General features: G+C 45.1%; 1 long non-coding RNA gene across 9 annotated transcripts in view; it reads left to right on the forward strand.

Moving 5' to 3' along the window:
- Nucleotides 1-65: 65 nt before the first annotated feature.
- Nucleotides 66-25,812, forward strand: part of LOC103351262 (uncharacterized) — a 109,799-nt gene continuing 84,052 nt past the window's right edge. For 2 of the 9 annotated variants that reach the window (XR_016217775.1, XR_016217776.1), the window contains exons 1-2: nt 3,805-4,174; nt 23,415-23,481. This is a non-coding gene — a long non-coding RNA (uncharacterized LOC103351262). Of the gene's footprint in view, nt 444-2,688; nt 2,824-3,804; nt 4,175-19,061; nt 19,195-23,414; nt 23,482-23,661; nt 23,867-25,812 lie in introns of those variants that run through there. The other 7 variants (XR_007910265.3, XR_007910266.3, XR_007910269.3 and 4 more) reach the window with 7 other exon arrangements.

Consider the following 25,812-nt stretch of genomic DNA (forward strand, 5'->3'; position numbering starts at 1 on the left):
TAAAATGGAGCGCATCCAGGCAGCAAACGGGAGGGGAGAGGGAGTTGGGGAAACTTTGTGAAAATGGGAGGCTTGCGGCGGGGATTGGGTTGACCCGGCCTTTCCCCTTCTGAGACACGGGAACAGGTATCGCCGCCCGTTTCCTCGGCCGCTGCTCACTGCCTTCCCCCGGCCAGGGGAAGCTGGAGGTGAAGTGTGACTGACAGGTGCCGGGCAGCCCAGGCGTGCCCGGGGGCGCGATCCCAGCAGCACGGTGCGAAACGCGGGACGCGACGTGTGATCGGTGGGCAGCCCGGGTGCAGGGGTGTCCGGCCGCGGCCGCCCACGTGGCCGGCCTGGCGCGGTCAGCAGGGAGAGAAGCAAGTGCAGCCCGTGTCTGTGTACTCCTCTGCCTGGGCCGAGAGGCAAGCCGACCGCGTTGACCCTCTAGCGCACAGAGCAAAGTAAGTTTGTAAAAACTGGTAGGGCCGGTCAGGTGCTACCAGCGTGCCACGGGTGGACATTTTGAGGCTAGAATTCTGAGAGTGTGTGCAACTTCTTGCTGTAACCTAAACTGTGCAGGCGGAATACACTGTAGCGGGACTGTTGTGAGTCTTAGAGTTCGTGTCCCTGGAGATGATAAAGGAAAACGCTCACCTTCTTTGGAGAGACTCACCTAGAGAGATAGTCATGAAATGTTTTCTATGCGCCAGACACAGTTCTGCTTGTCTCATATGCATTTATTAACTCCTTTACAGGGTTGTATCCTATCAAAATATCGACATTTGTGCACAAAGAGGCATATAGGAGCACATTCATTTATTTTTTTAAAGATTTATTTATCTTATTTGAAAGTCAGAGTTACACAGAGAGAGAAAGAGAGGCAGAGATAGAGAAAGAGAGAGAGGTCCTCCATCCGCTGGTTCACTCCCCACTTCGCTGTAATGACCAGAGCTGCGCCGATGAGAAGCTGGGATCCAGGAGCTTCTTCCTGGTCTCCCACGCAGGTGCAGGGGCCCAAGGACTTGGGCCATCTTCCACTGCTTTCCCAGGCCATAGCAGAGAGCTGGATGGAAAGTGGAGAGCCCATATAGGATGCCAGCACTGTAGGCGGCAGCTTTACCCGCTACACCACAGCGCCAGCTCCTATTTATTTATTTTTAAGATTTATTTGAGGGCAAGAGTTACAGACAGAGGGAAAGACAGAGAGAGATTTGCTCCCCAGATGGGCACAATGGCCCAGTGCTGGGCTGATCTAAAGCCAAGAGCCAGGTGCTTCCTCCAGGTCTCCCACGTAGGTGCAGGGGTCCAAGCACTTGGGCCATCTTCTCTTTTCCCAGGCCATTAGCTGGGAGCTGAATCAGAAGTGTGCCAGCTGGGACTCGAACCAGTGCCCATATGGGATGCCTGCACCGCACCTGTAGGCTTAACCTATACCATAGTGCCTGCCCCAATTTCAACCCTGTTTATGACACAGAAAAACTAGTTCCAGACCACCTACATGTCTATGAATATAAGAATGACTGAACATACGATTCAGAAATATTATAGAATATTCTGTTAATTACATTGGTTAAAAGATGAAAATATACACAAAAGGGTACTTCACAGACTTGTGGGACCCAGTCTTAGACATCATGGTGTACTGGGGCAGGCATTTGACACAGTGTTAAGATGCTGCTTTGACTGTGGGGGTCTCATCCCAGAGCACCTGGGTCTCAGCCCCAGCTCTGCTTCTCATCTTAGCATCCTACTAGTGCTGGGGGGCAGCAGGTAATGACTCAAGTTCTTGGGATCCTGCTATCCACATGGGAGATCCAGATGCTGCTCTTGGCCCCTGGCTTTGGCCTGGCCTGGCCTCGACTGCTGCAGGCATTTGGGAAGTGAGCTAGTACATGGAAGATCTCTATACCTTTCAAATAAATTAAACAACAACGACAACAAAATGCTTTTCAATCATGCAGTTCCAGTTCTTGTGCATTATATTTATCCAGACAGTCACAAAGTCACATGCAGGTTTGAAAGGAGGGGAAGGGTCTCCTGCCTCGTGATGGAGAGAGACGAAGCTCTCAAGGAGCGTGTGAGACCACAAATAGTGTTGTGGCTGTCTCGGGAAAGCACCACTTGCCACAGCCCCTTCATTGAAAGGGCTAAACAAAGGGGCCGTGGGAAGAAGGGAATAAATGAGACATGTTGTAGTGTGACCCCGTGAATGTCCTTTAGAAAGCACAACTCAGAGCCGTATTTTCAAATGTGCATATATTGTTTTAAAATAAATACATAGTTGTCAGTACACCAGTTTCTAGGTGTAACCTGGCTGTTCTCCAAAGAAGCCACGATCTGTTCAAATCAGGGAGGGAAATCTGGGCAGGTGGCCCCGTACAATTTCCTAAGAAATGTTTAAGCTTAATTTTCATTTAGCAAAATGTCTCTCGGTCATTCACTTTGGAGTACAAGAGTGCTTCAAAAAGTTCATGGAAAACGGAGTTATACGATCAGATGATTTTGATGCAGTTTTGAAGTTCATGCCATTTTTCATGATACACATTTTCCGTGAACTTTTTGAAGACCTCTGTTACAATCCCTCCTGGGACTCGTGTGACTCCCCCGGATGACTGAGTGGCAGCAAATTTTCCTGTCCATATTCATGCCTTGGTATGGGGCTTTCTCACTCAGAATCTCTGTTATTTTCAGGAAGTCGAGAGTCATAAAAGCCTTGAGGTCAGGAGCCAAAGGTTACTCGCTTTGTATTCTCCCGTCTAACACACAGAAGAGGACTTGCTGAGCCTTTTGACTGAAGTTCGCCAGTCTCTCTTGGAGCAATCTAGAATGTTTATGAAGTCAGTAAGTTCTGGCCTGCTTGATGATTGATAAGCTAGTGTGACTTCTGATAGCTGAGTTCTAGTGACTTCTGTTCATATGTCTGTATTAAAATCCCAATGATGGTCTTTTAAATGATTTCTTTAAGAGGTATGTCTTTACACCTGTGAAATCTTTTGTTTTAAACTGATGTTTACTTGACAATGGTGATGGCATTACTTTTGGCACAGAAATAGGATTGGCTCGCCTAATGCTTTGGGCATATTTTGCCTATTGTAAGTCTGAAAATGCAGCTATCTCTGTGAGCAGTGACTTCACTTAAGAGAAAAATAATGTCCTCAGCAGAGGGGAAGTGTTGGTATTGATGCTCTTCTATTAGAATGATTGGTATTTTCATTGCTTTGTAATAGCCCACGAAGGAGCACTTCTTAAACTATTGTTCCCTTTTAAACAAAAGACCACACCTGAATTTTTAGGAGGAAAAAAACCATGAAATCAATTACAACAACCAACGTCAATTTCAAAAGAATAACCTCTTGAAATGAACTTGGTAGGAGAAAAATACCTCCCAAAGACTTTCTAATAGTGAGACGTTTTTCGCTTGTTGGCTAAGTTTACAGAAGAAATCTAGCTGTGTAGGTAGTTGAAAGGTAGCCATGGGAATGAAGACATTGACAGTGGAAAGATGCTTTAAGTTGCCTTGAGTCAGCAGTTTGATGTTGTTAGGTGCCATAGGCACACAAACTGCATAATCTAAGTAGACGAGCAGTCTTCCCATATCATGTAGTTCTTAATCCTGCTAATCCTCGCTGTTACACAGAAAGCCCTGATTTGGGTGCCCGTAACTTCTTTCATCCAAGATGAAAGAAAGGGCATGCATGAAATGTGAGGGCTATAAAATTTAATCAAGGGATCACTGTTAGTATGTTGTTTCACCACCTATAATCCTGGAACACACTGAGATTCTTAGGTAAAGAGCTTTAATTAAAAAATTTGAGTCTTCCCTTTAGATTTGAGGGATGACAATCTGGTCTTTAACTCCCTTTCCCTCGTGAGAACAGTGCTTGGCTGTCCCACTTGTAGACCCAGTCGCCACTTCCATTACTGTGTATAACCTGCCGAAGACATGGACAGGCTGGTTCTCACTGATACACGTTGGCCGGTGAGAGAAGTCTTGGAGAGAACCGTAGATCCCTACACATTGGAGCCTTTGAAAATTCTTAGTCTGCAGTTTATCTATGCGGTCAACCACCTGTACCCTAGAATTGTCTTACCTGCCTTTCAGTCTGGCCTCATCCAACAGTGCTTGTCGTCAGCCCCGGCTTGCTGCACGCCTTCCCGGGCAGAGGACCCTGCCTCCACTTCACTAAGAAAAGTAAGCTGTTCCTTTGCTGCGCTTCCCTACCTTCCCTGACAGGCCTGGAAATCCATCCACACATGAGCTTAGCCCCACTCCTTCCTCCCGTCCTAGAGGATGGGCAATGGCCCCGTTTTTCATGACTACTGTCTCCCTCCTCCTGTGGGCTTGATGCCACCTCTTTCAGTCCCCTTTGGGACCTCTCCTATCATTGTTTCCCTCCTGAATTTTCCATGTTACCTTTGCCTTGAAGCATGTAAATGTCTTCTGTCTGGAGACTTCTCCAACAATTCTTTGCTGCCCTCTCCTTCTGGGAACACGACTAATATGCAGCAAGTAGCCTCTGCCTTCACTCGGGTGCAGCTCACTCTTCAGCTAAATGGTCGTCTTCCACCTTAGCCCTTCCCAGCGCTGCTCTGGCAAAGGTCACCTGCTATGTCTTCAGCTACTGAGTCACTTTGTTACACCATTTCATTCATCCTGTCAGGTTGCTATGGTCTGGGCATGTGTTGAGTGTCCCAAAGGCTGTGTGTGTTGAAATTCAGTTCCACTGTGAGGCATTAAGAGGGTGGAAACTTAATCCGTTTATGGTGTTTTGAGATGGAACCTTTGGAAAGAGATTAAAGTTAGATAAGGTCATTAGGGTGGAGCCCCCATGATTGAATCCTGGAGGATTTATATGAGGGGTGGAAGAAAGACACACACACAAACCAAGACCAAAACCAGACACATCGTCTCTTTTTTTCTTTTTAAGATGTATTTATTTATTTATTTATTTGAAAGGCAGAGTTACAGAGAGGCAGAGGCAGAGAGAGAGAGAGAAGTCTTTCATTTACTGGTTCACTTCCCAGATAGCCTCAATGGATGGAGCTGTGCCGATCCAAAGCCAAGAGCCAGGAGCTTCTTTCTGGTCTTCCATGCGGGTGCAGGGGCCCAAGCACTTGGGCCATCTTCTACTGCTTTCCCAGGACATAGCAGAGAGCTGGATTGGAAGTGGAGCAGCCGGGACTCAAACCGGCACCCGTATGGGATGCCAGCACTGCAGGCAGGGGCTTTACCCAATACTCCTCAGCGCTGGCCCCCATATCATCTCTTGCCCTGAACCTCCTGTGCACTCTATAGGCAAGAGAGCCATCACCAGATGTGGCCCCCTTCTACCAGTACCTCTAGAACCATGAGCTGAAATAAACCTCTTTTCTTTCAGCTTACCCACCTGTGGTATTGTATTATGAGCAACAGAAAATGGACTAATATTTTTGCCTTTCTGCAAAGTTTCCCCTTAGCTTCTGTCACACCACTGTCTTCTGCCTCCCTCTTTGGACATTGCTTGCCAGCTGTTCTTGAAAATCGTGATTTATGGGGCCTGGCGCTGGGCTCAGTTGGCTAATCCTCCACCTGCGGCACCGGTAGCCCAGGTTCTAGTACCGGTTGGGGCACCGGATTCTGTCCCGGTTGCTCCTCTTCCAGTCCAGCTCTCTTCTGTGGCCCGGGAGGACAGCGGAGGATGGCCCAAGTGCTTGGGCCCCTGCATCTGTGTGGGAGACCAGGAGGAGGCACCTGGCTCCTGGCTTCGGATGGGCGCAGCGCCGGCTGTAGCAGCCATTTTGGGGGGTGAACCAATGGAAGGAAGACCTCTCTCTCTCTCTCTCTCTCTATGTCTATAACTCTACCTTTCAAATAAATAAATAAATAAATCTAATAAAAAAAAAAGAAAATCGTGATTTATAAGTATAATAAAACAATAGCCAATGCCTATTATGGGCCTTCCCTGTGTTGTTATAAACAGGTTATAAGCAATAGTACATTTAGTTTTCACAATAATCCTATGAAGTATGTAATACGAATTGATGGTTTGAATGCAGACCAGAATTGGGTCACCAGCCTATTCCTGAACCGATCACCAGAAAAGAGGTCGTGTCAGTCTGACCTACTTGGGGCCAAGTGGGAGGTGAGCATCTCCTGATGTATCTAGCTGAAGGGCAGAGGTGTGTCTAATAAAATTGGGGATCAAATACTGGTTCCAGCACCTCCTAGCTATATGGTCATGGACAACTCAATGTCCCTGGGCTTCAGATTCCTCATATGGGATATGGATAGGATCACGTGCCACAGAGGGTATTGGGAGGGGCCAATGAATTGATACACATAGAGTGTTTACCATAGAACATATAATGGGCTGCAGAAAATGTTACTCAGTCTCCCATTCCACCCACCCTTCCTAGTCATTGCTGCCACTGTCACCCTTATATTTTACAAACTGATTATGCTGGGCTCCTGCTTAAATCTCTTCGGTGACTCCCCATTGTCTGATAATCAGATCTAAATTTGGTTGGGTATTTTGGCCACAAATAGTCTGATTTAAAAAGAAAAAGGGGCCGGCGCCGCGGCTCAATAGGCTAATCCTCCGCCTTGTGGTGCCAGCACACTGGGTTCTAGTCCCAGTCGGGGCGCCAAATTCTGTCCCGGTTGCCCCTCTTCCAGGCCAGCTCTCTGCTGTGGCCCGGGAGTGCAGTGGAGGATGGCCTAAGTGCTTGGGCCCTGCACCCCATGGGAGACCAGGAGAAACACCTGGCTCCTGCCTTCGGATCAGCGTGATGTGCCGGCCACAGCGCGCCGGCCGCAGCGGCCATTGGAGGGTGAACCAGTGGCAAAAAGGAAGACCTTTCTCTCTGTCTCTCTCTCTCTCTCACTATCCACTCTGCCTGTTAAAAATAAAATAAAATAAAAGATAAAGGAAAATATGAATTAACTCATGGCAAAGATAATGAGGGTTAGGTTCAGGTTTTTTTTTTTTTTCTTTTTCTTTTGACAGGCAGAGTGGACAGTGAGAGAGAGAGACAGAGAGAAAGGTCTTCCTTTGCCGTTGGTTCATCCTCCAATGGCCGCCGTGGCTGGCACACCTCGCTGATCCGATGGCAGGAGCCAGGTACTTCTCCTGGTCTCCCATGCGGGTGCAGGGCCCAAGCACTTGGGCCATCCTCCACTGCACTCCCGGGCCATAGCAGAGAGCTGGACAGGAAGAGGGGCAACTGGGACAGAATCCAGTACCCCGACCGGGACTAGAACCCGGGGTGCCGGTGCCGCAAGGTGGAGGATTAGTCTAGTGAGCCGGGGTGCCGGCCTAGGGTTAGGTTCAGGGTTAGTTGTTTCAGTGATATCACTGAGAACCCAGGTTTTCCTGTCTCCCCTCCCATCCAGTTAGATTCAGCTCTAGCCTGATGTCCATTTCTTGTGGGATTATAATGTGACTGCTACTAGTATTTGGGGCCATGTACTTTTTGATTAAGGCCCAGTGAGAGGAAAGGAGAAACTTTCAGTAATTCTCAAGAAGAGTTACTTTTCCAGAAGCTTTGAGCAAAGCTCTCTTGGTATCTCTTTCATCAGAACTGATCACATGCTATTCCTGAGTTAGCCCCTGGAAAGGGACTAAGTTTAACCACCCGTGGCTAAGAGCAGAGGCATATATGTGTATGGGGAGGAGATTAAACAAAACGAAATTGGGTTTGCATTAGGAAGAAGAATGTGGAGTGGCTACCAGGAAGGTGACCCTATAAAGAGAGCCCTTCAAACAGTATGTGGACAATGGAATTAGAAAATAAATATTTTGGTGCAGAAAAAGTGAAATCCTTGCATAGAAGGTATTCAAAATGTTCATGGAAAATGTGTATTATAAAAAAAATTCTGAATTTTCAATCTTTTTGCACCAAAGTTATTTTCCATGAACATTTTTTTAAAGATTGATTTATTTGAAATAGTTACACAGAGAGGAGAGGCAGAGAGAGAGAAAGGTCTTCCATCCACTGGTTCACTCCCCAATTGGCCACATTGGCCGGAGCTCTGCAGATCCGAAACCAGGAGTCAGGAGCTTCTTCTGGGTCTCCTACGTGGATGCAGGGGCCCAAGGATTTGGACCATCTTCTACTGCTTTCCCAGGCTATAGCAGAGAGCAGGATCTGAAGTGGAGCAGGCGGGTCTCTAACTAGCACCCCATATATAATGTCATCGCTTCAGGCCAGGGCGTTAACCCACTACACCACAGAGCCAGCTGCATCCACAAACATTTTGAAGTGCCTTTTTATCTTGCAGGAACAAGGCCTCAGTGATCTTAATTTTTTTTTTTTTAAGATTTATCTATCTATTTGAATGGCAAAGTTACAGAGAGGCAGAGGGAGAGAGGGAGAAAGAGAGAGAGGGGTCTTCCATCCATTGGCTCACTCCCCAAATGGCCACAATCAGCAATGCTGGTCGGAAGCCAGGAACCTCTTTGGTCTCCCACGTGAATGCAGGGGCCCAAGGACTTGGGCCATCCGCCACTGTTCTCCCAGGCCACAGCAGAGATCAGAAGTGGAGCAGCTGGGACTCAAACTGCTGTCCACATGGGATGCCAGCACTACAGGCAGCGGCTCCCCCGAGACGCCACAGCATGGGCCCCATGACCTTAATCTTGAAGTAACAGTCTACAGCCCTAACACCCTGAACGTGCCTGATCTCATCTTATCTTGAAGTAGCAGCTATTTCTGCAATTTGAAACAACTTCAAATCAAAATATTAAACTAATGATTATTGTGTTTATGAATGAATGAACTTTGAACTGGGCTCCTTGGAATTTCCAAAATATGCCAGTTGGTTTCTGGTTGCTGTTTCTGCATGGGTGCTTCCATTGGTCCCTGGAACTATCACCCCACCTCTACTCTACCACTTCTCTCCTTTACTCACTCTCTCTCTCTCTCTCTCTCTCTCTCTTACACACACACACACACACACACACACACACCACTTCTCTCCTTTACTCTCTCTCTCTCTCACACACACACACACACCCCACTTCTCTCCTTTACTCTCTCTCTCTCTCACACACACACACACACACACATACACACACACACAAACACACCACTTCTTTACTCTCTCTCTCTCTCTCTCTCTCACACACACACACACACACCACTTCTCTCCTTTACTCTCTCTCTCTCTCTCTCACACACACACACACACACACCACTTCTCTCCTTTACTCTCTCTCTCTCTCTCTCTCACACACACACACACACACACACACACACAGAGCACACCCTCCCTACGACTTGTGAAACGGACTTCTCCCTGCTCCCTGTGTACTTTGGACTCCGTGGCTGTGCTTGTTGAGGGCACTTCTCTCCTTGTCTGTGGCTTCTTCTAGAAAAGAGGTCTTTTCAAAACAGGAGTTATGTCATTCCTGTTTTTACAGATATATGCATAATATATGGCAAAAGTAGCTATAAGAAATTTGTGGAAAGTGGAATTAAAAGTTTTCTTTGGTGCAAAAAATGTTTGAAACCCACAGTAGTTTCTCATAATATTCACCTTCCACATATTTATAAATAAAAATTTTTTTGCACTAGAATAAAAGATAGCAAGAGAGAGATCTTCTAACTGCTGGTTCAGTCCCCAAATGCCCACAATAGCTGGGGTTGACCAAGCAGAAACTGGGAGCCAGGAATTCCATCCAGCTCTCCTGCATGGATGGAAGGGACTCAAGTTCTAGGCCCACCATCTGCTGCCTTCCCAGGCACATCAGCAGGAAGCAGGACCAGAGCAGAGTAGCTGAGAGTTGAACGGGCACCCTGATATGGAATGCGGTGTACCCGAGGAGTGGATTAACCCTCTCTCCTTCGATGTCTGCCCCTCCATGGAGTTTTTGACATACCTTTCTACATTATTTTGAATGTACCTATGACTGACTTCACACCTTTTCACAATCTAGATCTCTCTGATGGTTAAAAAAATTCCTTCAGTCAAGTTTATGAAAATAGGACCTCTTTTTAACCTATTTAATATATTTTGGTCTTAATACTATTTTATCACTTAGAGGTACATTTCTTATTATTAAAATGAACATCTGCAGACAGCCTCTTCAATGGCAACACAACACACTACATTTACATGAACGACGGGGTTGTTTTGGCTTTGGGTCCCCATAGGCTGCATGAGGTGTTTCAGAGAAGAGATATTTTTCACTATTGAGGGGACAAAGTCTGTGAAACTTGTCCAGGAAAGATAAATGATTTTTGTGTAGACTTTGTTTTGATATTGCATTGTAACATAAATTATTTGGAAACAAAATATTTGTTTTATTGCTTTTTACCGAATAAAAAATATAGCAATTACTGAGGTATCTAAAAACTCAGTTTAGAAGGAACACAAAGAATTCAAGGCTAAGGACAGGGCTGCAGTGCTCACGGAGGGTGATGAACTCTCTATTCCAGTGTATTTTGGTTTGTTGCTCAGTTTAATATGTTTACAAAACTGTCAAGCCTAAAAACAACCATAGCTAAGAAATAGAAAGGCTATGGTAACCAAGATATCCGTAATGTTATATTTATACCCTGGGATGGAGGTCTCTAAGTAAACACCCAGCTGCTTCTGTGAGTTCCCAGAAGAGAAACCTTTGAAGTTCAGGGAGTTGGCTAATGGTTCCTTTGATCTTCTTGGTATTTTTGCACTTCAGGGAGCTTTGGAGCAGAGCCATTTTGCTTATCACTATGCCTATTGTTAAGCAAAAGACCAAGCAACTTCCTCGATCTATTGAGATAGGTGGCGCAGGTGAGAGGCAAGCTGGCGGAGCTGTCCGACCTGCCACTGCTGGCCTGGCTACTCCCAGGGGTCATTCTGGGTTGCAGCCCAAGTTGGCCTCTCCCTTAATCCATTTCAGTTGGTTGGGACAGTTGCTTTGTTGCTGCTAGCCTACGTTTTATTAAAACACTTTTCCAAAGCATTACCTACCCATAAAGGAATCTATCTCATAAAGATTTTATGATGATTCTTGGCATTCTAACACACTGTCCGTTCAGAAAACTACAGAAAGTTGTGAAGAACAAAAGGGTTTTATACGAGATGACCCTCAGAGATAATCACAGTACACATTCTGATGCATTTCCCTTCCATCTTTCTATTCTATAAATATATTTATTTTATGGGACTTATTTTGCATATGCAATTTGTGTGCTTTTAAATTTAAATTTTAAATTTATTTTATTTTAAAGGCAGAGAGACAAGAGAGATCTTCCATCCACTGATCACTGCCCCAATGCCCGCTACAGTCAGAGCTAAGACAAGCCAAGTCAGGAGCCAGAAGCAAGGAATACCATCCGGGTCTCTCACGTGGGCATCAGAGATCCCAGTACTTGAGCAATCATCTGCTGCCTCCCTGGTGCACATTCGACAGGAAGCTGGATGGGAAGTGGAGCTAGGAATTGAATCCAATGACTCCAGTACAGGATGTGGGCGTCCCAAGCATTGTCTTAACTGCTTTGCCAGACACTCAGCCTTGTGTACTTTTTTTTTTTTAAGATTTATTTATTTACTTATTTGAAAGCGAGAGTTACACAGAGAGAGGGGAGGCAGAGAGAGAGAGAGAGAGAGAGAAGTCTTCTATCCACTGCACTCCCCAGTCGGCTGCAATGGCCAGAGCTGTGCCAATGGGAAGCCAGGAACCAGGAGCCTCTTCCTGGTCCCCCACACGGCAGGGGCCCAAGGACTTGGGCCATATTCTGCTGCTTTCCCAGGCCACAGCAGAGAGCTGGGTCAGAAGTGGATCAGCCAGGACTCGAACCAGCGCCCAAATGGGATGCCGGCGCTTCAGGCCAGGGCTTTAACCCACTGTGTCACAGTGCAAGCCCCAGCCCTGTGTACTTTTAAAAAGCATAATTTTTAAAAAGATTTATTTATTTATTTATTTGCAAGTCAGAGTTACACAGAGAAAAGAGAGGCAGAAAGAAAGAGAGATCTTCCATCTGATGGTTCACTCCCCAACTGGCCACATTGGCTGGAGCTCTGCAGATCCGAAACCAGGAGCCAGAAGCTTCTTCCAGGTTTCCCACGTGGGTGCAGGGGCCCAAGGACTTGGGTCATCTTCTACTGCTATCCCAGGCCATAACAGAGAGCTGGATAGGAAGCGGAGCAGCCAGGTCTCAAACCAGTGCTTCAGGCCAAGGTGTTAACCCCCTGCGCCACAGTGCCGGCCCCTAAAAAGCATAATATAATATGGGCATTTCCTTTGTCTTTAAAGATTATTTGTAAATATTTTATAAGCCATAATTTATTTATTCCTTTACTTTTATAATGAAGATATCTTCTTTTTCTAAGGATCAGGAACAATTGATTAGTTTTTCTCCCACAAATGGCCAGAAAAACTAATTTGAAATTTTTAAAAGATTTACAACTATAGACAGAGGGCAGGATTCAAAACTTGAGCACTAATGAAATACAGCATTGAGTCATCCCCCAACCACCAGCACCATAATGTGTATATGTATCATTGTTTTGTATACACTGACAGTAATTGGAGTAGCTCTTTAAGGAGATTTGGGGAGTTTAAGTAGGATCAGTTATCTCACTCACCCACTCATTTGTTCATTCAACAAACATTTGTTGCCCACCCTGTTAGGTGTTACAGGTATTGGGAGAATGGAGCAGACTTTGCCCTCAAGGGGATACCACTAGACAAGAAGATCAGCTAAGCCAGACTTGGAAAATATTCAGAAAAGACCCTGATAGGGAAAGTAGTGGCTGCCATGGGTGCATAAAGATGGGTGCAGCTGAGATTTCCCAATGACAGCTATGATTATCCAGAGACTCAGAGGGTAGGCAGGAATTAGCTAGACCAAGAGACAGCCTGGGTCCATTTTAACCTGGGAGAACACCAGAGGCCAAGTCTGCTGAAGATCGGAGTGCCTAGAAGGCAAGCAAGGGAGCACATGAGGTGGTCAGGAAGCTGGGTGAGCGGAAGCCATATCATAGAGGGCCTTGCAAACCCTCTCAAAGGGGCTAGAATTCACCCCAAGGTGCACTGGGCATCTGTTGATTTTGCTCATTGATAAGATCACTCTTGCCAGTCTGGAAAATACATTGAGGAGGCAGTGTGTGTGGAAGGTAGAGGTAAAGGTTGCTGCAACAGTTGAGGTAGGAAGACCAGCTCTTTAGCTGTAGCCTAGCCAGGGAGGTCCTACCAGGTCGCTGGACACAAAGTTCTGCAGGCATCCTTCGTTTCAGTCAGTCATTACCTCTAGCTTCTGGCTATATTCAACCATCCTAGCGTGCATTAAGCACTTAATAAAGGGTGCTTGCTTCTCATTTGCTGTTTTATATGTTTGGAAAAGGAACCTTATATCTGACTGTTTTCCTTTTCCTGGAAAGAATAAAGCTTAGGGATGAAAAGTATACATTCTAAGAATCATCCTTGGGTCTGGCACTGTGGCACAGCAGGTTAAGGCCAGGGCTCCAGCATCCCATATAGGCACGGGTTCAAGTCCCAGCTGCTCTACTTCTGATCCAACTGCCTGCTAATGCACCTGGGAAAGCAGCAGAGGATGGCCCAAGGCCTTGGGCCCTTGCACCCACATAGGAGACCTGGAAGAAGCTCCTGGCTCCTGGCTTTGGATTGGCTCAGCTCCGGCCGTTACAACCATTTGGGGAGTAAGCCAGAAGATAAAAGACCTCTCTCTCTCTCTCTCTCTAACTCTTTCAAATAAATAAATCTTAAAAAAAAAAAAAAGGCCGGCGCCATGGCTCACTTGGCTAATCCTCCGACTGTGGTGCCAGCACCCTAGGTTCTAGTCCCGGTTGGGGCACCAGGTACTAGTCCCGGTTGCTCCTCTTCCAGTGCAGCTCTCTGCTGTGGCTCGGGAGTGCAGTGGAGGATGGCCCAAGTGCTTGGGCCCTGCACCCGCATGGGAGACCAGGAGGAAGCACCTGGCTCCTGGCTTCAGATCAGCACAGCGTGGGCCGTAGTGGCCATTAAGGGAGTGAACCAATGGAAGGAAGACCTTTCTCTCTGTCTCTCTCTCACTGTCTAACTCTGCCTGTCAAGAAAAAAAAAAAAAAAAGAATCATCCTCATTCTTTTCATAATATAGCGACCCCCACTTTCCTGCACTCACACAACTGGATCCTGAGCTATTGCCGAAGACGTGGTTTTCTTTAGGAAAGTTTTCAGAGCTTGCAGTCACAGAATTCCTAATCAGTATAAAGCGGTGGGGGCAGCATCTCAATTATGACAATATTAGGAACCTGGGAATTTCTCCCTTCGTGCCACCACCAAATGAAAGCAACTGTCTGTATGTAGAGACATTCCATTTCAGTGTCGGTAGCTTCAGACAGAGCGTTTCCTGATCACCGGGATACACACACATATTTATATCTTGATTTGTCTAAACTGACCATCATGACAGAAAAAAAGTTCACGTCATTTTTAGATATACATTAAACTTTTAATTCTTCCAAAGATTCCACTGTATAATTGTATTCTACTCTCGTTCAACACTGGGCCAGGCTTAGGTTACTATTTCTGTTTGTATTATAAATAAGACTATGATGAGCACTTTGGGGATAAAGTTTTTTTAGGTGCTTAGGATTGTGCTCTTAAGATAATTCCTGAAAGCAAACGTAATGGGTCTTTCTTAAGGCTGTGATACATACTGCCAATTTGATTTAAAAAAAGAGTGTACCGAATTCGCACTTTCACTAGCAACATACAAGTATCTGTTTATTAGGCAACATTAAAAAGAAAATTTTGCTTATTTAGTGCACAAAGAAAACAATAATAACAATGCTAATGTTCTTATATCCCTCTACTAACAAAAGTCTAAGCAAAAGGGAGAATTTGATAACAAAGATATAAACCAAATCTATACCAAAAGACTAACTGGCTACATCTTCCAAAACTTGGTAATTGTATTAAAGTGTTAGAATTCTTTGTCATTCTAAGTTTTTCTCTGGGTACTTAATCTTGCTTTTTCTTAACTGTAGGCTGTCGTATTTTATAAATTAGTTCAGAGTTTTAAAGGGTTACCATGTGCCACAAACCGTAACACTAACTTCTTTTTTTTTTTTTTTTTTTTTGACAGGCAGAGTGGATAGTGAGAGAGAGAGACAGAGAGAAAGGTCTTCCTTTGCCGTTGGTTCACCCTCCAATGGCCGCTGCGGCCGGTGCGCTGTGGCCAGCACATCGCGCTGATCCGAAGCCAGGAGCCAGGTGCTTCTCCTGGTCTCCCCTGGGGTGCAGGGCCCAAGCACTTGGGCCATCCTCCACTGCACTCCCTGGCTACAGCAGAGAGCTGGCCTGGAAGAGGAGCAACCGGGTCAGAATCCGGCGCTCCGACCGGGACTAGAACCCGGTGTGGCGGCGCCACTAGGTGGAGGATTAGCCTATTGAGCTGCGGCGCCGGCCAACACTAACTTCTGTATGGTTTTGAGTATGGCTTAGAAGTTCATTTAGTCCTGAATTCATTTTAGATGGAAAAGCTAAAAGTTGAATATTAAATCAATAAAAAATTATAATAACTTAACTAGAGAAAACACAAGAGGGCAACCTTGTACAGCAATAAAATATGTTTGCATAAGATAAAAAATAAGTCAACATTTTTAATCAACTGTGGTTTTATTCCAGTAGGAGACTTTTAAAGTCTTATTAGTAAATATTGTCTTTTTATTAACAGTTATACAAGTGTAACTTTGCAAAGGAATTTAGCATCAACATCTATACAATGAATTTTGCAAGAATTTTAGTCGTGTTTTAATCTCAAAAAAAGTGAATTTATTTTCCATTGACCACTGTATATATTGCTTGGTTTAAGTTTGTAGAAAAGCAAGGAAATAGACTTGATATGCAAGAGATACAAAAATTACTCTTTTTCCCTTGGATTTTACAATTTACATTTTCAAAGTGGAAATAGCTTCATGTTTTCTGATTAGGAAAATGTGATCCATAAAATTTTAATAGAAGACTATTTTTAGAATTGTTTAAACTGCTAGAGAGCACAATCTAATGATCAGGAAATGTATATAACCTTACACACAATTCAATTTCCTGACACGTAAATGGAGCTGTAATTCCAGTTGGATCACTAGGTCCTAAAAACCCAGGGCACACCAAGAGATGGTAGGCTTGAGGCACCTGTGCACATGTTTGCATGCACAAATTCTTGCAGATCTTGATTTCATCTGTAGAGCAAATGCAGACATCTGTGTGGTTTTTCTTACCATCTGCTGCTGCCCTCGCCCAACTCACAGTAATTTGGAGTTTCTGTGCTAAACAGCATTGGAGAAGCAGGACAAAGGAAGCAGTAGTAGATGTTTCTCCAAGCATCGTAGTGGGAGCAAACCTGAAGAATTCTGTGATCAAAACGTGGTACTTAGAAAAGTGATATGGCATCATAGTTTTATTCATCACCTTTCCTTTATTTCAGAACACCTGAGAAGGACTACTTAGGGAGGAGGAAGGTTTGCCTGGGCTTACGGTTCCGCAGGCTCAGTGGCCCTACTTGTTGAAGCCTTTGGTGTTGCCGCCTCTGGTGAGGCTGGAGGGTGGCATGAGGAAGCTGAGGGAGGCGGGAGCTGGCTCTTCCTCCACATCCACGTGGCTCCACAATGATTGCCACCCTGGGGCTCCACCCTGGCAACCTAATCCAATCTGACCACTTTCCAAGGGCCCACCTTCAGACACCAGAATTCCATTAAGGATAGCCATGCACAGAAAGACTCTTGGAACCTAGACTTTAATACGTGGGCCTTTAGGGGGATACCCAGATTATTTCCCAAATCATAACAGTAGTTAATTGCATGGAGTTTGAATCTTTAGTTCCTGTCTTATACAAACTGTGACTTCAGAAAAGTTTCTTGACCTCCCTGTGCCTGGTTTTCCTTCTCTGTACACTGCAGTTATAATAATACCCATCTCCTAAGGTCTGCTGTGAGACATCAATGAACGTACAGTGTTTAAAGCAGTGTCTAGTATTAGGAAAGCTTCATATAGGTATTTGCTGTCCTAGAAGTGAGCCTAAGAAAACCTGTAGCAGAATTAAGAACCCAAGTATCAGAAAATGAAATACAGGCAAGAACCCTGTTGTCATGCAGAAGAATATCATCAAAATCTGTAAGAAAAATTCATATTCTAACCATTTGGCAAACTACCGTTGGTTAAGGATTTTCCTCAGTTTTTAGGGAGAAAGAAATGGAAATTAACAACAGCAATTTACTGAATGGCACAGGGGTTTGGCTCATATTACCGTGTGGAAAATCACACCTGCTTCTTCCCCTATTCTGAGATGCGGTTAGTCTTTTTTTTGTTTGTTTTTTGACAGGCAGAGTGGACAGTGAGAGAGAGAGACAGAGAGAAAGGTCTTCCTTTGCCGTTGGTTCACCCTCCAATGGCCGCTGTGGCCGGCGCACCTGCATTGATCCGAAGGCAGGAGCCAGGTGCTTCTGGTCTCCCATGGGGTGCGGGGCCCAAGCACTTGGGCCATCCTCCACTGCACTCCCGGGCCACAGCAGAGAGCTGGCCTGGAAGAGGAGCAACCGGGACAGAATCCGGCACCCCGACCGGGACTAGAACCCGTTCTGCCTGCACCGCAGACGGAGGATTAGCCTATTGAGCCACGGCATTGGCCTGCGGTTAGTCATTCTAAGGACTTTTATTTGAACCTCAAACAGCTCTTTATTAAAGAACTGTCAATGCCCAGTACTATTATTGGCAGGATCTGTACTGGTGGGTCTTATTTGAACAGTGGTGTTAGGATGTGAGTTTCAGCAAAGACAAACAGCCTCATATACAGAGAGTTTTTTTTTTTTTTTTTTTAACAAGGCTTATTTCTGCTGTGTGCAAAATGACTTGCAGTGGAAGATAGTTCATATGGGCCACTTTCCTTTTTTTTTTTTTTTTTTTTTTTTTGACAGGCAGAGTTAGTGAGAGGGAGAGACAGAGAGAAAGGTCTTCCTTCTGTTGGTTCACTCCCTAAATGGCTGCTATGGCCGGCGCGCTGCAGCAATCCGAAGCCAAGAGCCAGGTGCTTCCTCCTGGTCTCCCATGTGGGTGCAGGGCCCAAGCACTTGGGCCATCCTGCACTGCCCCCACCCCCGGCCACAGCAGAGAGCTGGACTGGAAGAGGGGCAACCGGGTCAGAATCTGGCGCTCCAACCGGGACTAGAACCTAGGGTGCCAGCGCTGCAGGCGGAGGATTAGCCAAGTGAGCCACGGCACCAGCCAATATGGGCCACTTTTATAGTTACAAAATAATCTCTCAATGTAGGGAAAAAAAATTCCAAAACTGGAATCCCAAGACACATGAGCCCTGTTCCTATCATTGCCATTATGACTTTCCAAAAACAGGGAAAGGATTCTCTGTGATTCTCTGTTTTTTGGGTGAATTTCCCATCCCCATTATTGTGGCTTCTAAGTTGTTTGAAAAATGAATGGAAAGATAAATGAGTCATTAAGAAAACTATTAACCATATTGTACTTTTGCTTTGTATTATTCCATCTAAGGTTTCCAGTTAAGACAGACTGATTAAAATCTTACAATATATTGGTAGGAAGAAATTGTTGCAGTAATTCAAGTGCTTGTGCACATTTTTACCAAGATGGTTTCTGAATATCAGTGAAAATTTCTATCATGCCTTCATGGTGCTTGAGCAACCCTGGAATTTAGTGGGGTATGAGGGCAGCCCAGTATGTTAGGAGGATTTTTGCTAAGCAAGCCTGCCTGATTGATTTTATTTATAACATAATTTCATCTTGGGGGACTACCTAATGTCTAAATCTCTAACTTTCCAAGTTCTAGCATTTAGCTTCCACGTTCTGATTGGAGTGGATGAGACCAACCACATTTACGTGCATATACGTAGCCCTTGCTGTGCGAAAGACAAACACACTCTTGGTCCTCTTTGAACTTAACAGAGGGAAACATTAAGCAAATAAACTGAGTAAAGAAATCTAAAAGATACAGAGCATGTGATGGGACATGACTGTCAAGCAGATTGTGAGGAACGACTCTTTAAAGTTTACAATTTGGCCTTTTTGTGTATTCAGCTAAATATATGTGATCGTACTGAAATAATTTGCTGTGTCTGTGTCCACATGGATGTGTCTTTTCCACAGACTTAGAATCTGAAGCCTGCTTATCAGGGGTCTCCACCTTCAAATTACATCTCCAATTTCTTCTTTTCCCACATTTTTATACAAGCCTTCTTTAAACATGGGAATGCCACGTGTCAAGTTATACTCAGGTGAGGCGTCGTCTCAGCCGAGGAGAGGGCTGTCTTTTTTTTTTTTTTTTTTTTTTTTTGACGGGCAGAGTTAGAGAGAGAGAGAGACAGAGAAAGGTCTTCCTTCCATTGATTCACCCTCAAATGGCTGCTAAGCCAGGAGCCAGGTGCTTCCTCCTGGTCTCCCATGTGGGTGCAGGGCCCAAGCACTTGGGCCATCCTCCACTGCCTCCTGGGCCACAGCAGAGAGCTGAAGTGGAAGAGGGGCAACTGGGTCAGAATCTGGGGCCCCAACCGGGACTAGAACCCGAAGTACCAGCGCCGCAGGCGGAGGATTAGCCTAGTGAGCCGCGGTGCCGGCCGAGAGGGCTGTCTTTAACTGTATCTTCATGTTGTTAGTCAAAGACGACGAGTTGGTGATTTCCTTAGTGCCACCCACAAACACTCATGGCAGAAACAAAAATAAAGGCTTAGGAGGTTAATGTTCACTGTCATCCAAATCCTGTGCTTTTAGAGTGAAGTGACATGAAGCCGCAACCCAGCGGCGGGATAAAAATGTACGGCAACATTACTTACCATAGCCGAAAGATAGCAACCCCAAATAGCTATCAACAGGTAAATGCATAAATGAAACGAGGCACCTACATACAATGAGATGTCATTCAGTCTTAAAAATGAATGAAATTCTGATGCATCCTCTAAGATGAAGGAAACTGGAAGACAATATAAGTGAAATAAGCCAGATTCCGAAGGACAAATATGATTTTGCATACTTGAGGTGCCTGAAATAGTGAAATTCATAGACAGAAAATAGAATAATGTTTACCAGGGTCTGAGGGGAGATGAGAAAAGTGAGTTATTATTTGTGGGTACAGAGTTTCTGTTTGAGATACTGGGGAAGGTTCTGGAAAAGGATAATGGTGAAGATTGTACGAAGCTATCAACGTACTTAATGCCACTGAATTATACACTTAACATGGTTAAAATGGTAAATAGCAAATATTATGTTATGTGCCTTTTCCACAATAAAAAATACATATATGCACAAGAAAAGATTATGCAAAACAGTTGGGGGGAAATGTAGTCACCTGACTAAAGCTGTTATTACAGGAAACCTGTTGCATTGTGGATTATATCAGTATTGGTCCTATTATGAAACTAAAGTATTTTTACAAATTCTTTCCTAGTTTTCTGTTCACACACTCTTTTCACCTCTCCCAACTACCTTATATCTGTTTTGTTTTGTCTTATACGATATTTTCTGCACAGGAATAATTCAGCATTATTATCACGACACTCATGACTGTTGACTCTTGGATTGCTTTGGTTGTTGTAATGCTCCATTTACCTGAGGAGTTTAAAGTATCCAGTATCAACCTGTGAAAACGTGGATTAAGTGGTGTTCATAGAGTAAAGCTGTCAACCTGTAACTTTGTATGATTCTACTGACCTTTTGTTCTTAGTATGCCAGGACACTGTTAGATGTAACTGCAACTTCTCTTCTGGCTTTGTGCCCCTTAGAAATGATATGGGGGGGAGGGGTCTGGTGCTGTGGCACAGTGGGTTAAAACCCTGGCCTGAAGTGCTGGCATCCCATATGGGCGCCGGTTCTAGTCCCAGCTGCTCCTCCTCTGATCCAGCTCTCTGCTGTGGCCTGAGAAAGCAATAGAAGATGGCCCACGTCCTTGGACCCCAGCACCCATGTGGGAGACCAGGAAGAAGCTTCTGGCTTCGGATCAGTGCAGCTCAGCCACTGTGGCCATCTGGGGAGTGAACCAGTGGTTGGAAGACCTCTCTCTCTCTCTCTCTCTAGCTCTTTCTATAACTCTGTCTTTCAAAATAAAACAAACAAAAAAGAAATGACATGGGCTCAAATGGACATCAAGAAGATCCCACAAAGAGCAGGATTCAGATGGTCTTTCTTGTACAAGAAAACACCTTTTACAACATTATTAAAAACATATTGCAAGTCTCTTCCTTTTTCTGACTTCTCCTTGATCTCAAAGAAATACTTTAACTACCACAAAACATGCTCCCTACATTACAGGTAAGGTAGTGAAGAGACCTGTTTTAATTTATAAGAAAAAAAACCAAAGGAGTTTCAGCATTAACAGCATTCCTTAAAGTGTTTGTTTTATGATGTTAAAGGATCTTGGGAAAATACATCATTATTCCTGAAATAATTAACAATTATTTACAGATGGTTTGGTCATTTAAAATTATAAAATGTCTTTATTTAAAAACCAAACAAGAAAAGGAAACAGCAAATATGGAAGTTCCCCACCCTGCCCCATTGCTGATGATGCTTCTCTGACGTAACCAGTGCTAACAAGTCCACATTTCATCCAAGTCACACAAATAAAATCAGTAGTGAGTAACCAAGTAAGCAAAATGCTATGGTATGAATATGGTAACAAAGACATTGCGCCATGTTTTTTTACTCTATTTATCAAAATAGTAAAGGTAAACAGATTATTATCTAGATTATAAGATTTGCTGTGTAAATACTCCCTCTTGTTTCTTTAGCCATAGAAAAGCATAAAACAAAGAAAAAGCCCAAAGTAGTAAAAATGATCTTGGGTACGTCTGCCAGGTTCTTAAGGCTGAGAACTGTGTCTGCCTGAGCTTTGTAGTCTGAGAACCTCAAGTGCTTAGCACGAAATTTGTGCCCAGTAAACACTTGTTGGCCATTATTGGCTCCGGTGGGCAGTATTCGTTACCTGGAATTCGGAACATTGGTAGAGATCTGTTCCAGGATGTGCACTCTAGGTTTTAAGTCATAGCTGATGCGGTATGCTGGCCTTGCTAAAACACTGCAAAGCACCACGAGAAACCACACTGTGAAGGCCCCAGCACCTACTCACCGTGAGAGTTCAGAGATCCAAAGATATGAATCATTCACACGTGGTTTTCCCCTCCCAGAATCCTCATCCCCAGGGGTAAGGGTGACATTCTTTCATGTCAGGTTGCTACAGGACACACTATGAGCTTCGTGGTCTCAATCCTAGATGATTTTCATAAGCAGGAGTCTGGAAAGTCTTTGGGTCTGGCTGTACAGAGTAGAAAAATACTTGTGTTCCTCTGACAAGATGCTACAGCAAAGGCAGGACTGCTGCATTATATACATGTGACTAACCCCCACATTTTAATTAAATCATCCTTTTGCCTAAAAGCACATTTATCCCTCTAATTCCAGGATTTTAAAATTAATATTTTGAAGTGCATTGCATAAAAATATTTTAAAGCATAAACAGTGTTTCTGTTTTTTCCTTAATTTTACTTACATATTTATTTGAAAGGCAGAGACACAGAGGTCTCCTATCTGCTGGTTCATGCCCCCAAATGCCCACAAGAAACTAGCAGCTTAAACCAGGAATTGGGAATGGCATCTGGGTCTCTCCTGGGTGGCAGGGACCCAACCACTTGAGCCATCACTCAGGGTGTGCATTGGCAGGAAGATGGACTCAGGAGCAGAGCCTGCACTTGAACCCAGACCCTTTGACATGGGATACAGAAATCTAAAAACAGCCTTTTTATTTTATTTATTTATTTATTTTTATTTATTAATTTATTTTTTGACAGGCAGAGTGGACAGTGAGAGAGGGAGACAGAGAGAAAGGTCTTCCTTTGCCCTCCAATGGCTGCCGCGGCAGGCGCGCTGCGACCAGCACATCGCACTGATCCGATGGCAGGAGCCAGGTGTTTCTCCTGGTCTCCCATGGGGTGCAGGGCCCAAGCACTTGGGCCATCCTCCACTGCACTCCCTGGCCACAGCAGAGAGCTGGCCTGGAAGAGGGGCAACCGGGACAGAATCCGGCGCCCTGACCGGGACTAGAACCCGGTGTGCCGGCACTGCAAGGCGGAGGATTAGCCTAGTGAGCTGCAGCGCCGGCTCAAAACAGCTTTTAAACTCTCACCTCAGTGTTTTTAGCTGGCAAAAAAAAAAAAAAAAAAGTGACTATATCACCCTAATTACAGAAGAGGCTCTGAAAATTCACCATTTGCCCAACAGGCCATCCTGGGGCCAGGTTCAGAAATCTATGCTAGGACTATTCCCGGGACACTCAAGGGACACTGTGGGCTGAAAGTTCCAACTTCAGATCACCTGCTAATTGTATGATTTTGGTCAAGAATTATTACACTCTTCATTTTTGGCTTAGATTAGTAAAAGAAATCAGTTTCAACTTGCATGAAAACTAAGCATCGATCTTCAGGTTGTGGTTTTGTGCTTCCTTCTGTAGCACTGTGCTGAGCAAGACTTTGAAACTCTGAGCTCTGCAAGTGAGTGCTGTGTCCAGGGCATTCAAGGTTAGTATCAGTCACGGCCAGTCAAGGTAAGATAAGCATGTGCCTTTTTTTTTAAATCTTGTTCTGAATTATTTTTAAGGCCTCTTCTAGCTCTAAAAGTCCAATTCCATTTATACACATGGCTGTATGGTAATGATAATGAAATTTGGGTCAGTACTCAGATTTCCCCTTTCTTATCAGGGCAGCGGTCACACTGGATTAAAATTCACCCTAATGACCTCATCTTAACTTGATCATCTGGAGAGACCCTATTTCCAAATAAAACGAGTGCATTCATAGACACCGGGATTTAAGACCTCAGCTGATCTTTGCGGGGTTGCATGTTCAACCCATGACAATGGTAAGATTTTGTTGCAGGAGTTCTGGTGTCAGTGTTGAAGGAGTAGTGGCAGGAGGAGTCTGTGGCTCCCGTTGCCCAGTCTTCGTCTCGTCCCCCAGGAGACGTGGCAGAGTCGTCTTTTTGGCAGATTCTTGGGGAGCAGCGCAGCTCCTGTGCTGCAGCTCCTATCCTAGCTCTGCGTGCCAAGCTGCTCCTTCCTGCTTGGTTTGTCGAGTGTTGCCGTCTTCTACGGCTTTTCTTCTCTGCTGGATTCGTCAAGGAGTGCTGGCATCTTATGGGTTACAGCTTCTCCACCTTGCCAGGCTCTTTATCTCATGACCAGGACAAGTGAGGCACACAGACAAGGAAGAAGAGAGCAAAGCAAAGGGTGTTTACTGAAGAGGAGAGAATACCTCCTGGCAGCCTGGAGGGCTGCCCCAAAGGCACTGCCTGACGGGCCTGCCTGGCTCAGGATTTTTATGTTTCTTTTCTTTTCTAAGATTTATTTATTTATTTGAGAGGTAGAATTACAGACAGAGAGAAAGGTCTTCCATCCGCTGGTTCACTCCCCAAATGGCTGCAATGGCCAGAGTAGAGCCGATCCAAAGCCAGGAGCTAAGAGCTTCTTCTGAGTTCTCCCACGTGGGTGCAGGGGCCCAAGCACTTGGGTCCTCTTCCACTGCTTTCCCAGGCCACAAGCAGAGAGCTGGGTCAGAAGAGGTGCAGTTGGTACATGTACCAGTGCCCATATGGGATGCTGGCGCTGCAGGCAGAGGCTTAGCCTACCACGCCACAGCGCCAACCCCATTTTTATGTGTTTCTAAGTGAAGAAGTCGTCACTGATTCATCGAGGCATATGCTCACGGGATTTTCTACATGAGCCAGTTCGGGAACTGACATTGGAGGAACCTGTTTTGCATAGCAGATTGCAGAGTACCCAATCAGGTCTGTTAGGCAGATGTAACATCTGAATTGCACTGTGCACGTTTCTGCCTTCTCCCCCTTCAAAGCACTCCTGGAGGGTTATGTTATGTCTGTTTTTTTCCTTTCCTTTTCCAGGAGCTCCTGGAGTCCCTATCAACTTCAATAGAAGAGCAGGGGGGAGGGGCGGGCAGGGGTAGTTGATGGGACACATCCTAGAAGAGGATAAGGTGAATAATGCCTTCCTAGTAGGAAGCACAGAGCATGTCCAGAAAACCTCAAGTACGTTGTTGGGTTTTGTGAGAGCACATTACAGGTGAGGGGTTGGGGGAGAGGGTCTTCGGCCCAACTGCTTTCCAGGTGTTGGCAGCTGCCCAAGCTTCCAGAGTGCCTAGTTCCATCATTGGTGCATTAGACAATTGCATGTAGAAACTAGTGGAGACAGGCCAGCCACAGAGAGAGCTGTTGGGCTGCTTCCGAGAGGTCAGGCAGCAAATCAGGGACTTCTAATGGCTGCTCTGGGGCCTTTTCCTTCATCCTCAGACCCTCTACTACTGGGGTACCAAAGAGCTACTTGCTTGTGATTCGCAAATTCCCACAGTCCTCATGGATTTCTCCTTCCTGTCAGAAAAGTGGCCTGCAAGATACTCCTGTGTTTCTCCATCTGACGGTTGCTGTATGAGTCACAGTGCTTGCTGCACATGGCCAAAGGTTATGTGTGTGGCTTGCTCTAAGGGGCCTGGGGGTTGCCTATGCCTCTTTGGAAGATCTTTCTGCTTTTTTCTTTAGCATTTTCAGATTGAGTCACCCAAACATCTTGAATCTAAAAAAAAAAAAAAAAAAAAAAAAAAAAAAAAAAAAACAACAACAACTTGAAAAGCATCTTCTCCTTTAAGTTCTTCAGAGCTTTTCTGCACCTTTTACTCCAAAGAGCGTGTAAAAGTGGGTTAGTGGCTGCATTAGGCAGCGGCAGCCAGGGAGATATTGTCTGCATCTGTGCAGGATGCGTCCGCCCACCGCTGCCATTGTGCTGGCCTGCGATATGCTTACAAGTATGTGGGGGATCCAGCAACAAAAGAAATAAAAGTCCC

The sequence above is a fragment of the Oryctolagus cuniculus genome, chromosome 12 (assembly GCF_051225735.1).
Source record: "Oryctolagus cuniculus isolate XC-2025 breed Fujian yellow rabbit chromosome 12, ASM5122573v1, whole genome shotgun sequence".
NCBI lineage: Eukaryota > Metazoa > Chordata > Mammalia > Lagomorpha > Leporidae > Oryctolagus > Oryctolagus cuniculus.